This window comes from Ochlerotatus camptorhynchus, unplaced genomic scaffold, assembly GCF_037179485.1.
Source record: "Ochlerotatus camptorhynchus isolate MF236.1 unplaced genomic scaffold, CSIRO-AGI_Acam_v1.1 ptg000144l, whole genome shotgun sequence".
Lineage (NCBI taxonomy): Eukaryota > Metazoa > Arthropoda > Insecta > Diptera > Culicidae > Ochlerotatus > Ochlerotatus camptorhynchus.
In genome coordinates, this window is record NW_027040634.1 from 147,676 (window position 1) to 162,176 (window position 14,501).

Here is a 14,501-nt window from a genome sequence, read left to right on the forward strand (position 1 = left end):
CCTAAAGTTTTCAGTTAGTTCATGATCCGTTTCTTACCTCGATTTACTCACTGATACGAGAAGAGATTCTTCGCATGACAATGTTCTCACCCTTAGAAGTTCTTTTCTGACTGCTTCCGAACTCATTCATCCGGATCTTTCCATCTTCATGGTGTTGCTGGTCATCTCAATTAGCAAATTTCCCGGTTTTCCCCCGTATTTCTCCCGGAATTTTGGAAATTTTTCTGGTTTAACTATATACATTTGAATTAAACATTTTTAAGACAGCAGCACATTGCTGGATTTTGAATTTGGTTCTGCGGCACGTTCGAAGTCTTCGCTCAACACTTTACAGGCTTTTATTTGATTGAGAGTTCTTTTCAGAATTCTTCTAAAATAATTTTGAAATTCTCTGTGGAAGTCCCTTAAAAATGTCTTTATAACAGTCCAGAAATTCTCTGTAGAACACTGGCTTTAGAATCTCTTCGAATGTTAAACTCTTTCTAAGAATTCATTGGAGCTTATTTTTTTAATTAATTTTCTTGGAATTCTCCGTAGAATTCCCATGCACTTCACCTCAGATTCTCGACCAACAGTTGAAAAGGGCCTATTAGGTTTTATAAGCAAAACTGGTTATCCCTCTTCCCGGCCAACACCATTGGGCAAGGGAAATTTTCTCGCCGAGAATTGTCTTCAAACAATTTTCAGCACTATCTTGGAGTTCTCCTTTCAATTATTCTGGAAATTTCATGGAATTCTCATTAAAATTCTCTAGAAATTCCATTCGAAATGCGCTTGGAATTATCCTCGGAATTTCCTTATAGATCTTCGCAGAATTCTTTAGGAATTGTACCCTCTAAATTCACGTCCCTTGGTATTTTTTACAAATCCTGGAAACCTCTTCACTCTTAAGAGTTGTTGTAAAAACTTTTTTAGAGATTTTCCTAAAACTTCCCAGAAAATATTCTCTGAGATACATTGGTATTATCTCTAGAATTAATTCTAAAATTTGCTCAAATTAGTTTTGAAAAAAAAAAATCTAAAATTCTCTTAATAGTTCTTGAAAGTGACTGTATCTTGAAAATCTAGTCCAGTCCAAGGGTCTTGAAATCGCATTGTTTTTGGAGAGAGGACGAGGTATATTTTTCCAGATTAGTCATCTTTTGGTTTTTTTTCCCGGTTACTTCAAATTCCCAGCTTTTTTTCTCCGGTTTTCTCCGGTTCACTGATGTATTTTACATATGAAACACTTGTTTTTAATCCCATTATATTTGTTTTGCATTGAGCACATTTTGAGACCCAGCTCTGCAAGAAAATTATTCAGGATAATACGCTTAACCAAAAGCTAATTCACGGGCGGATTCCTCCAGTACGAAAGCGTAGAAACACAGTGCTTTCACCTCCAAAATTCTGTAAGTTAATTCCATCTAATTTGCAATAGCAGCAACATTAAAATGCTAAACCATCACTGTGAAGCTAATTTTAATAAGCTAACCAGGTTTCCAATGAAGACCTGTAATACTCAATAAATCCAGCTTAACTCTTTACCATTGTTGCATTTACTCAAAGGCACCCAATGCCCTCAAGGGATTGATTTTTGTTTGACACAGCTGGATTGAGCAGACGCACAATTCTAGTCGAAGGTTGATTTTTTCAGACACAATTAGGTGTAACATCTATTAAGAGACGCAAATACCCATTAGCAGCTTAAATTTTGCAACAACTAACAGCGTCTAATGTCTACGGAAATGGATTTTTATCTCAGAGCTGAAATTAACAATAGGCTCAAAATCATCGAAATACCGTTTTATTTGAGTAACTTTTGCTCAACTTGCAAAAATGCAACATCAAGCACAAGCCAAACCACAAATTCGCAACTCTATTTAAAATTTGAAATGAAAATCCACCCTCAAACTACACCAAGTAATTAAGTTGTTTTAAGTCAGTCAGACTTATTAATAAGTTTGAGTTATAAAGAATAGTTTCCCAGAATTTGAATTAAATTTCCTGAGATTTCCTGATTTTCCAGGTTTTTTTTCATGTACTCGACACCCTGTAATTAATGTTAAACACATAATAATCATAAATCAGTATGTTCAGCTGGTTAATCTACTGAAAGTGATCCTTAACTGTGGAGTGATTGTATAAAAGATACTAAAAGTAAACTCCGCAGTTCGTACAATCTGAATTTTTTCAAAATTTTAAGGGAATTTCTATGATTCATTACATTTGCTAAGTCGAGATTTCACAACATTTCATCGAGATGTGGCTTTCAAAAATTTTCTTGGTCCTAGATTAAGAAAAAACAGAATGGGACATTTTTTAAACGATCTGGGACAAATGAGGGAATAAGATTTTTTTTTTTCAAGATCCTAGGTTTGAAAAATAAATGGTTTAAGGGTTTAGAACAATATTCAGGGTTTTTACAATTTTAAACACTTTCTATAAAATTCTGACGAGAATACCGACAATTTTAAGTAAAACTAAAAAAAAAAGGTAGGAATCTAAGAAATTTTAAGGAGTTCCAACCAGAATTCCATGATAATTCTAAGATATAAAGAATGCTGAGATAAATTCCAAGATATGTTTGGGAAGAAGAAAATAATTATTCTTAGGAGAATTCTATAGCAATTGTGAGGAGAACCAAGCAAAATTGCTAATTGCTTCTGAAAAGGATGGTGATGAGAATTTTAATTAACACTCCGGGAGTTTTGATGATTCTTCAAGAATTTGAAGAGTATTCAGAAGATAATTTCAAAAGAATACCAAGAATCGTATCAAAATTTAAAGAAATTCAAATGAAAGGTTCAAGAATATTCAGAACTAAGTTCGAAGGCTTGATGAGGAAAATTCGAGGGGATTTCTGAGGAGAATTTCGAAGGGTTTCTGACAAGAGTTTTGACAAAAGTTTTAAAATTCAAAGAAATTGAGTTTTCATGATAGTTTTAAAGAATTAAAAAAAAATATTAAGATTGTTTCAAAGGAATTTCATCAAGAATTCCGAGGTTATTTTACAAAGAATTGAGCAGTTCCAAGCCAAATGACGAATCGGAAAAACTCAACCTTCTTCGATTTACATGAAACTTTGCGTAATTGTTTGTTATGAACCATGATTAACATTTTTGCTAAAATTCAACCATTTTCGATCATGTAACATTTTCCAAATGACAAATGGCTCTTCAGCGTCGAGTCGAGTATTAGTACAAGACACTGAAAAAGTCTGCAAATTGTAGATGAAATACGCGAATCCATGAATATAGTAACATGGAATACGACCCCATGAACATAGTAATTTAGGTGCCGTGATCACTCGGCTGTCGACAGAAGCAGGCCATCCTTGATGTGTATCCCGCGATCGTCTGTTTACTCGGTATCAACCATTGTGTGGTCCTCCTCAGTGTTCTTCATAAACAGTTCTTTCGGCCGATGCGTCGTCGTGTGAGCACTGACCACGTTTAGCGTCCATTGCTGCAATGGAAGCGCTCTGGCCCCCTCTGACGATACTGCCATACAATTAAATCACTGGAAGCGGATCCCGTTCTGATGCAAGAGGCTTATTGGATAGCGGAAGATAAAATGGTTATTGTTTTGTACCATTTGAATATAGTTTTAAGATGTTTTGTATAGTGATCAAGAATCCTCGGCTCTATAAAGTTAATTCGATTGAGCCTTATCAAATATATTAATGAACAAACAAGTAATTTTGGTGCCTGGGATTGAACCCATGATCTTCTGCTCAGTAAGCAAAAAGGGTCGCCATTTGTTCATCGAGCCCCGTACATCACAGCAAACCACGCGACTGATGGTCGTTCAAGGCTTGTAACATAAAGCAATTCAAATGAAATGACGACCTGAAAAGAGACAATTTGTTTTTGAACCTGGATCGAGTATTGGTCGTATTTTACCGCACAGTTCTAATCGAGATCTATTAATAGCTATTTTTCACGTATACCTTATTACGTTGTTTTTTTCATTTTATTCTACTATTATTGTTTCACTTTCATTTACTTATTTACTTACACTATCATTAAAAAAGACTTTTACAGGTACGTATTTCGTTTACAGAAGTTTGCAATTTTCAGTGTCTAACCAGTACCCTTTATTTTTAAAGTGGGAGCGAATTAGTGAAAGTGATGCAATAGAAGTAGAATTAAAAGGAAAAACAACGTTATAAGGAATACAATTATTCTACTAAAACTCTCAGCAATCAATTTAAATTTCTCACGTTTTTTTTAAACCTAAAACAAAATAATACCTACGCAGGACCCCGCGACTAGGTCACCTAGCTCCTTACACCATAATCAATCACAACGAACAACGATCACCCAGACACAGCCACCAGAAGCTTTTTATATGATGAATCATTTGGTCGTTTAGTAGGTAAGTGGTGGTGTTTAAAAATAGAAACAGGAAAAAACACTAGGAAATCTATGTGACCCTCACCACAATGTAAAGGATCCTACGATTGATCCTACGATATTCTGTTCAGAAAGCTGGTTTGCCTGTGGTTGTAAAACAAGTGCAGACCGAGCTACGAAAAGCTCACCTTTGCATCGGACACTATCCCATGGTACAACCCCTTTGGCAGTTTTATCCTCAATCTAGGTCATTCAATGCATCAATCAGCAAAGTATCTTACCCGTATATAGGAGCTCAAGAACAAAACCATAGTTTGGGGAAGAAATTGTTTATGCTCAATATACGTAAGACTTAGTAGATTACGCAGTTTAAAGCTATGCCATCGATTTTAAATTACCCAGTTGTAAGATGGTACTAACATAAAATACACTGAATGTTAGTCTCATATTACAAATTTACTGTACGTTTTATTCGCATGTATGATTTTTAGTGGTTGGACGAATAGCCTGGGAAATTTCAAACTTCAATCTTCTTTTTTTTTTTTTTTTTTCGAGAGTTGACCAACTGCAGTCTTAATAGGCTAGAATCTCGGTTGGGCTCTCTATGCGATACACAATACTTTCAGACGACTCGAGCTATGGTGCTCACTAGGGGGCTGTCCATAAACTACGTAGACAGTTTATGGGGGGGGGGGGGGGTTGACAATTATCCACGGTCCATACAAATTTAAATTTTTTTGTATGGACAATTGTCTACGCAGGGGGAGGGGGGGGTCAAGATTCCCAAAAAAACTGACTACGTAGTTTATGAACAGGCCCTAGGTCACTGCAGCTTTTAGGCTCGTATTGTGATCAACTGTGTGTATTAGATTACGACCATAAATCCGGAGAACCTCGAGATCTGGGCGCAATCGCCCCTGCAAACAAACACGCCAATCGTCGGCCTCCCGCGAACAAAAGAACAATCCTGCAAACAAACTATAACAAATCATAGAGGAACTATTCTTCTACCTGTTTGTGTTATTAGTTTTTCCAGACTGAGCCCCAATCCGCCTACAAAAGCAACTACGCTCCAACCTCGAAGCTCTCCGGAAATATGTGATAAATCATGTAAATGTAAATGGAATACAGTAATGTCCCGATTTTGTCAACCACCTTTTTTGAAAATGTTTTCCAATGTTCTACAAAACCCATGCCCTTTTTCAGTAATCTTCTTGAACCTATTGCACCAAAGTATACTTTAAATATCCCACTTGACAAATCATCATCAAGCCCCTCATCCTTGGACAGGGAATTTCAAACTTCAATCTTCTGAGTTCAAATGTTGATCAGAATTTGATTTGGAAGCGAGATTGCATTGTGTAAAGCATAATGAATAATTTGAACCACCCTTATAATTATCCAATAACCCTCCAAATTGATCCCCAATCCAATCTCTCCCATTCTATAGCAGATGAACCATAAATCCTCACCAAATTGAATTATTTCCGAGCACTTACATCGAAAATCACTGCCTCGCCACTATACAGAAGCGTATCAAAATCTCGCACTTTTCCAGCGCTCAGTCAGTGAGCCAAAGACGCTTCCGTTGGCAGAAAATCATTCCATGTGTACACCTAGCCCGAAGATCAAAGCCGTGTCTCTTCCATGCTGTAAAAGCTCTCCTCACCCTATTACCCACCGACCAGCCGCCATAGAGAGCACAGAAATTTGTGATGTTGATGGCAACTTTTCCGCTTCAGGACGTCCCTCATCTGCCATCCTCGTTCTTATATCCATCGGTGGACGCAGTTCCTATAGCAAGTGCCTTGTTGGTGGGGTGGACTGCAATGTCAAGAGTGAGACACGATGAAAAATTAATGGAACTTAAAAGGCATTTACCGAGCGACGACAAATTGGGTTAGTTTTTTCCCGCTCACGTTTAAGCGTAACTACACCTCATCGCCGACGTCGTCGTAGTCGTCGTTGCCTGGTCGTCTAGTTCTGCTTCCTTTTCCTTGGAACGATTTCCGAATGGATACCAACAACACCGCTGACTGCTGCTGAAAACTGGCTGGCTGCGAAGTCATCATCTTTTGCCGTCGGGGAAAATAGCAAATAATTGAATATTCTCTTGCTGCACGACAGGAAGTATTTAGTTTGAGCAAAAGTTCCATTCCCAAAAAAGGGTTCTCTTGATTTTAACTAGAATCGATCGGCAGCGGAAAACGCAATTACACCTTGCCGACACGATTGTTCCGAAAATTGGCTTCACATTCACGTGCCTCGCCGACCGTCCATTCCAAAACAAGCCACGCGTGGAGAACGGCTTTTCCGGACTTTTCCTCGACTACAGAAAGTACTTTGGAAGGAAACTGCGATTTTCAATCAACCGAAGTTGAAAAGTACAAAAGAAGAAAAATTTTCGGAGCAGCCAAAGAAAAGTTTCGACGCTTTAATCTACCAATGTACCAACAGCAACAGCAGAAACCACGACCGGGAAAGCCATTTAGCGCTGGGTGATTGATCAAAGCTGGGAGCGGGTGCAGAAGGAAGCCGAACAAGGACTCGGCGAAGGATGCGAAATTCTTTGCATCTTTTTCACTCCGGAGCTTCCCGAGCTTCCCGGACCAACACAACTTTTAATATAATTTTCCGTTTTATTTTTGTTCCATTTTGGATTTTGTTTTACCGCAGCACAGGCATCGATGGGATAATTCTGTGGCATTCATTCAGCTAACTTCAAGAATGCAGTGGATTGGGGATATTGGTAATCCTCTCCGGCTATCTTTCTCGGCATTGGGCGAAAATGGGTTTTTAATCTTATCATGTGAGATTTTTTTGTAGAACGAATTGCACTGAATTTAGTTCAAGCTCCCTCTGAGCCCTTTTAAATTGCTGCTAGTTAAGTTCCCATCCTGAACATTCTTTGAAGTTCCCTAAAACATTTCTGCAATACTAAGAATTTATCAGAACTTCTCTATCTAGAGACTTTTATGAAATACTAGAACCTTAAAACAATGTTCTGGAGGTTGGAAATTCTTCCATAATCCTGTGGTTCCTGGTAAGACGGTTCTTATGGATTTCTTAGTTTCAACCATCTAATTTTCACAGTAAGTCACTCCCCAAATGTTGTATCGCTTCCGCCGCCAAACCCGTTTGTTTACCATCACTCATCGCTTAGTCATTAGAGTCCCGCATTCGAACGCACCACCAAGTTGGTCGTTGGACTCCACACGAAGCAGCTGCCAATGGGAATTCGGCCCGTCAAAATCGTCATATTCCCAGCAACATCCCGTAGTGCGTCTCTATATAGCAGCCACACATCCCGCCGTCAACGTGTGTAATAAATTATTTGTTTTCTCAAGTGGCGCACAAATTCTGATAATTTCTTCATCACTGTGTCAATAACGCCGTCGGATCTGTCAGGGGCCTGCAGAAATGGTAGAGCTCCAGCGCGATGACGACGACGACGACGACGACAGTTTGGCTGGTTTCAAGTGGCAGCAACCTTCGAACCTCCGTTCCATTTCGATGCCGTTCAACCGACCGGCTAGGCTCGTAGCGTCATATTTGGATTCCCTTGTTGGGAGATGCTTTCATTCGAAACTTGCTACAAATAATGCGTCCATTACTTGTTTACTCGCGTCCATCTGTGCGCTTTCAGTTCTTGTGGAAAGAGTTATCCGAAAGGTATTTCGATCTTTTCAAAAATGCTGCAACTGCATTATCGCATTCTCCGAATTGAACGCCCGGGTGATAAGATATCGGAAGTTTGATCCTTTTTATAAAAAAATCTTTTGTCTAAGAAACGATTCCCTTCGCGATCCTCGAGTGAATTAATCGCTTCTCATATTCCATAAAATGCTGAATGCATTAAAAGAAACATGGGAGGCACTGCAGGACGAGGGAAAACTTTATCGACTGTTTCATTTTTTTTTTGTTTCAAGTGCTTATTGCTTATTTGTTTGTGGCGCTCTGCATTTCATGCACTCTACCGAGTGAGTTGATATTGGAACTCGCGCACACTAAATAGCTGACGATGGTGGTGAAACCCAAACTTGCCACCACTTGCCAACATGGAGGGTAAGTCGATGAAAACGATTATTGTTTCCATCATCGCCTCACTTTGGGTGTTTATGTTATGGCAGGGCGGTCGACAACGACGAAAGACGTCGGCAGTCGGCATCTTACATGGGGTGTTGTATTTTTTTTTCGCCTTGGAGATTTCATTCTGATGCGAACGGACCGACACTCGTCGTGTCCATCAACTCTCTCTCTCCGAAGTACGGTGTTTATGAGCTGTCGAAAATTGTTGATTCTGTTTTGCTCCACAGAGAGGGCAAGCGAGTGCAGATGCCAATATTCCATTGTCGTTAATGGGTGAGCCTGAGTGAAAGGCTGTTGGACTTGGGATGATTGGGAATTAAGTGGCTTGAACGAAGTACCTTCCACAAGTGGAGCTCTGCTCCTGCGGGAGGTGGTAGACATAAAATTCAAGTGGCTATTTGTGACCTGATTTTCGGGTTGTTTTGTGAATATTTTCCGAGCCCTTTGAAGCGCTCTGTTTCAAGTACCAACAGTATCGAATCGTGATACTCTTTGTGCTGAGATCATTAGCAATTTCCATGGAACTTGATCACGAGAGCCGACCTTCCCTTCGGGGGAAAGCTGCGGTCCGGGATCGATTATTTGTTTATTACGTTGCTGTATCGCTAACATTGTGTGATGCTGCTGCTGCTGCTGGTTTTATCGTGATTCCATTGTCTTTAAACTGGAACGATGATGCTGCTGTGACCAGTGACCATGCGGAGGGTTTATGACTTCGGCACGACCTTTTCCTTCCAACCACCGATCCGGGTGATCTTTCCGAATTGATCGGTCATAAACTGAACGAGGCGATCGGCAAATGGCAATTTGATCGATCATTTCAGAGAGATGGATAAATGTAACGATACAAGAATTGCATTCGAACAAAAGCAAGATGAAATATAAACGATGCTTGTTTCGAAATAGTTGATGGTGAAAAGCATCCTGCAACTTTAATGTTATTGTAATTAAGTTCAGGGTTGTAACAGAAATATAAATTTTGAATCCGCAAAATCCGCGCCACGACATTTGGTCATCAACGTCAGGATGCCAAATCCGCGCTTTTGAAAAAATGTTCAATTATCCTCAAAACATTTAACATTTAACATTTAACATTTAAGAATGTTTAATACAGCCTTAAACTTTAATAACATCGAACTTCTAAGACTTAGAGTCTAAGTACTGATGCCCGAGTACTTGCCACTGACTAAGACTACATGTAGTGGATGAAATAATCGTATCTGTCAAAAGGAAGGTAATTTTAACGGAATTGAAAGGAATTTACTCAACCCATCCCACAAGCTCTATAATCGTGAAAATAATTTTTAACAGTTTTTCGAGGCCTGTGAGGAATGTGAAATTGTTTAAAGTAGAATTACGAGAATTTTAATGTTCATTCAGAATCATGATAAGTAGCAGTTCAAGAACATATATGCAAGTCTGGGATTTTTAAATGTTTTCTTAGAACGGGACAGAGTTTGGACATCTTAGCCTTGGGTCTTAAAATTTGTTCTAAAAAATATATAAATCTCAGTTTAACATTCAATAGCTGCAAAATCTCAACCAATATTTCAAATCTGCTATTTTCAAAACTATCCAAGGAACCAGAACTTTTTTTTTTTAAATTCTTATCATTTCAGAATTTTACCATCGAAACTGAGGCCGGGTAAAACAGGTGCATAAGAACGCTTATTAATTGCCCGGTGGGATTGCTGGCGGTGATATTTTCTGTCAGCAATGCGAACAAGAACGGGCATCATCGTCGTCACTAATGCACTATTGTTTATAAGTCGCTAGTGTCAGTGATGATGATAACAGAGCAAATAGGTTATAGCCAACTCTAAGTAGCCCGTGATTATCGGTACTTGGGGATGCTAATCGGCTTGGTGCTAGTTACGATTTGGCCGTCCTGAATGAACTATATCCACCTCTTCAAGGTGGTTTGTTTAAAGAAACGTCAATAGATGGAAGCATGGAAGCATCGAAACTGAGCCTAGAAAAGCATTATTTTATTATCTATTGAAGTTGAGGAAAGAAGGAATTTGAATCTGCCATGCAGGTAAGATACACCGGGGCAAGTTGAAACGCGCGGAAAAGTTGAAACGGTACGTGTATCTCTTAGCGGAAGCTAATATTCTATAGTATAATATTATTCGGAATTCCCTCTATATTCCACTCAGAATTCACTTGAAGTGATTTCGTGAATTACTTGAAATGGTCCCTAGGAACTTATCTTTGAGTTCTCTAAATATGATTACAGCAACAACCTCAAAACTTCGTTGGAAATTTCCTTGAAACTTTCGAGGAGTATATGAGATGGATAATAATTAGGTAGGTCATGATTTTTCTTACACATTTCCTGTCAGTTGGTGAAAGGTCATTTTTGGATTCAGCTGCTGCACGGGTAAGTTGAACAATAATTAGCTGCACCGTGGGTGATTTGCCCATAGCTAATATCGGCGGATTTTCACATTTCTGGCGATCCTGCCAGGAGACGAACCTGGAATCTTGGAGACCACCGATAGGTAATAAAGGACAAATCACCCACTTGCAAGGAAAATTGGAAATTTGCGCCGGACGGATTTGCAAAAAATCGTTTCCTCGTGGTGGCACGGCCACAGGATAAGAACGCGACCGGGGCGGCCGTTCTGAATGCGAGTGAGGACGGATTTGCAAAAATCGTCTCCTCGCCGTGGCAAGAGGAGAGAACGCGACCGGGACGGCCGTTCTGAGAAAACGAGTGAGGACGAATTTTCACAGGTGTGACGCCGGTCAAGCCCAGCAAAAAGAAGAAATCGGAAAAGAAACGGATTGCTCTGGTCAGGCACAGACGAGGATGCAAAAATGAAAACACTAGCTTCTCGGAAATTTGCATCCTCTATCCCCAGATTCCGGTCCAGTATCTGTGGAATTTGTTCGAGAACTGCAATGGGCACGGTGATTGGACAGCAAATCTGTTGCTAGAAGAGCAAAAGATATACGAATTCGAGACAGCGGATAATTTGGAAGCCGGTGCGGTTGGCGGCCTACTCGCGTATGAATGTGATTGCAATGAAACAATGGTATCGCAAGTGCCTTCCGGTGATCCCTCCGGTAGTGGTGGTGGTGGAGGGGGTTACGAAATCGATCGGTCTACCGTCAGCTCGAAATCACCCCGGAACACAACGAAAAGAAAAGACAAAGCGGAAGATTTGCAAAACGATCCCGAAGTGCTGGAAGTGACGTTGGGAATTAATCTCATAAGCCAGCTACACGCCACTTTCAAGGATAAGCATGGCTCGGGTGCCATCTCCTTAGACGAACTAACCAATGAACGAACAAAGGTTTTCATGGCTACCGAAATGGCAGAACAGTTGTATTTATCGTTCTTGGATTCCATGTACAGCTGCAGGGGGAAAACAAGATTTTATGAAAAAAGATGCTCGATTGGCACAGCAAATGGAAGCGAAGGAAAAGTATCCCGTTTTGTTCAAAAAGACCATCGAGGATTCCCCCAACCTGAACGACATTATGGAAATGGAGTACGCCCTAACGGCGTACCGAAGCGAAATCAACGGCTGGGCTAAGCAAGCTCCGTAAGATCTGGCTTCGCATATGACTCGTCAAAAGCTAGCCGAAATGTATCCTATCATTGACGAGAAAGTCCAGAAATCCTACATGTCCAAAAATTCAGCGACACTATAACCGTCCTAAACAATTCCATTCCGGAAGAGCTGAGAAAACAAATCGCCTGCGAACGGGAAGCCCTTATGAAGCGAGCAGAAGCCGAAAAACAGAAACCACTTCCTTCGTCCTCAACGTCGCCGCCTCCAACGGTCATCCAGGTTCCGTCATCCAGCGAATACGACATCAATCTTCACCTGAAAACGGCCGAAGAATGCCGCAATATGTTCCAGGACCACCAGGAACTGAAAAACGAATGCCACGAGAAGGCATGGAATGCCATTCAGCGGGGCATGGCCGGGGTGGCCGAGTACTATGTCCAGGTTGCCCGGCTTCATCGAACCAAAATCGATATGTACAGCAGTAAGGCCTCGAATGTCATCATGGAGGTGCACAAGCTGACCCTGAACAATGTGGACGTGTTGGATTTGCACTATCTACACTCGGAGGAAGCGCTGCAGTGTTTAGAGATTTTCCTAACAGAGCACGCCAGAAAGCTGACCTACCGGACGCAGCAGTTCAAAGAACTGTTCACTTTCAGTTCTCCTTACAAATCCCATCTCTTCAAAATTACATTGCAACCCTCTTTGAATTCTATTTTGAATTGAATTTAAACTTTACTTTGAAGTTGTGCAGTGAAGGAAGCGCTTTTCTGGATGGCAATGCAAAAGGGACCGAAGGCCTACTTGATTTGTACAGATTCACTCAGTGTCATAACAGCGCTAGAAAATGTCACAACCAGGAACTCATGGAAGGATCAAATGTTCGTGCTATGCAACCAGTGTTTGCAATCTGCAAAAAAAGTTATTTTTTTCTGGGTACCGAGTCACGTTAGTATTCTAGGAAATGAGCAAGCCGATCGCGAAGCAAAACATGAATTAGAATTCCTTAAGCATTTTGGAGATTCTACAGAATTTCAGGCAAGATTTTTCTGAGAATTTATCACCCTTAAAATTTACAAAGGGGTTCTCTCAGAATCCCCGCAGGTATTCACTCATCATCCCTGAAGGAACAGCGGCCCCGGTGTAGTGGTAAGCGTGATTATCTTTCACCCCCGCAGACTTGGGTTCAATCCCAGTTGGTGCCGCTGGGATGTTCTGAGGCATAACATCTCTGATCACGCCTTCCTTCGGAAGGTAAGAAAAGCCGTCGATCCCCGGTTCATGAGTTGAAGAGTGGATAGATAGGGTTCAGGTGTAGGAGCTGCCTCCCTGGCGTCGGTACCATTGGTGCTCAGCACGGAAAACAAGATCGTCGGAAAACAAACCAAGGAAAAAATCCCTGAAGGAATATAACAGAATTATCGTAGGGATTGTTACAGAATGCCAGAATACATTCTCTCTTTATCTCCAAAGTGGACTCTCTCCAAAATTGCCTAAGGAGTGTTTTCAGAACGCCATGGAATCTAGATGGGATTATATCAAAATCCCGACAGCAATTCTCTCAGAATTCTATTCAAGATTATCTCAAAATCCCCGACTAGATTATCACAGAATGTTCAACGGATTCATTTGAAATCTCCCATGGAATCATCTCAACATTTCCGGTGAGATTCTCTCAGAACTCTAAACGTGATTATTTAAGAATCCTTAGCTCTTATGGCAGATCTCAGAATAATGCACAGAGTTCTCTCAAAATCCCTGACGAGATTCTTTGAGAATCTCCCATGGATTTACCTGAACGTCTTCACAAAATTATCTCAGAATTACCAGCAGGATTTTCTTAGAATCACCAACGAGGTTTTCACGGAGTCCCAGCTGCATTTCTCTTAATATTCTATTAAAGATTCTCTCAAAACCACCGTAAAGATAATCTCAGAAAGCTCGATGAACTAACATGAAATTTCCTTCATAATTTGCGGGGTTGCTAGTGTAATAGGATGCTTTGTTGATTGTTCATTAACTCTTGATTGCTTGTAATACTTATGAATATTTTAGGTGGACAAAAAGGCGAACTAAGAGGTGGACGCCTGAGCTTTTCCACATTTATATCGCTGTGAAGCCACTGTAAACTCTAGAGGGAATTTATATCTGTAACTGAAACCAGTTCGATTTTGTTTGCCAACCTGGTTAAAATGTCATAATCAATTATCTAAAAAATAAATCGTCCAGCTCAAACCTTTGTAGGGGTAAGAGGTGGGACCATCATCATCATCATAATTCTCAATGGGTTTCTATAAGAACTCTAGACTTATTTTTTTTTTCAGGCAGGCTTCTTTTAGAATTATAGATGGGATTTTTTTCATCGAAATGTGCAATTTATTCAGAATAATAGACAGGCTCCTTTCAAAATTGCCTAGGTGGCGTCCATTAATTAAACACCCCCCCCCCCTCCCGCAAGATGAATAGAAAGCAGAGGAGGGAATTAAGTTGAAATAAGTGAAGAATACTGTAATTCCTTTCAAAGTTAGATGTGATTCAAGAAGGGAAAGTG

At 40.2% G+C, this 14,501-nt stretch overlaps 1 pseudogene; it reads left to right on the forward strand.

The window, feature by feature from the left end:
- Window positions 1-8,395: 8,395 nt before the first annotated feature.
- LOC135700919 (uncharacterized) lies at window positions 8,396-12,676 on the forward strand (annotated as a pseudogene).
- Window positions 12,677-14,501: the final 1,825 nt, after the last annotated feature.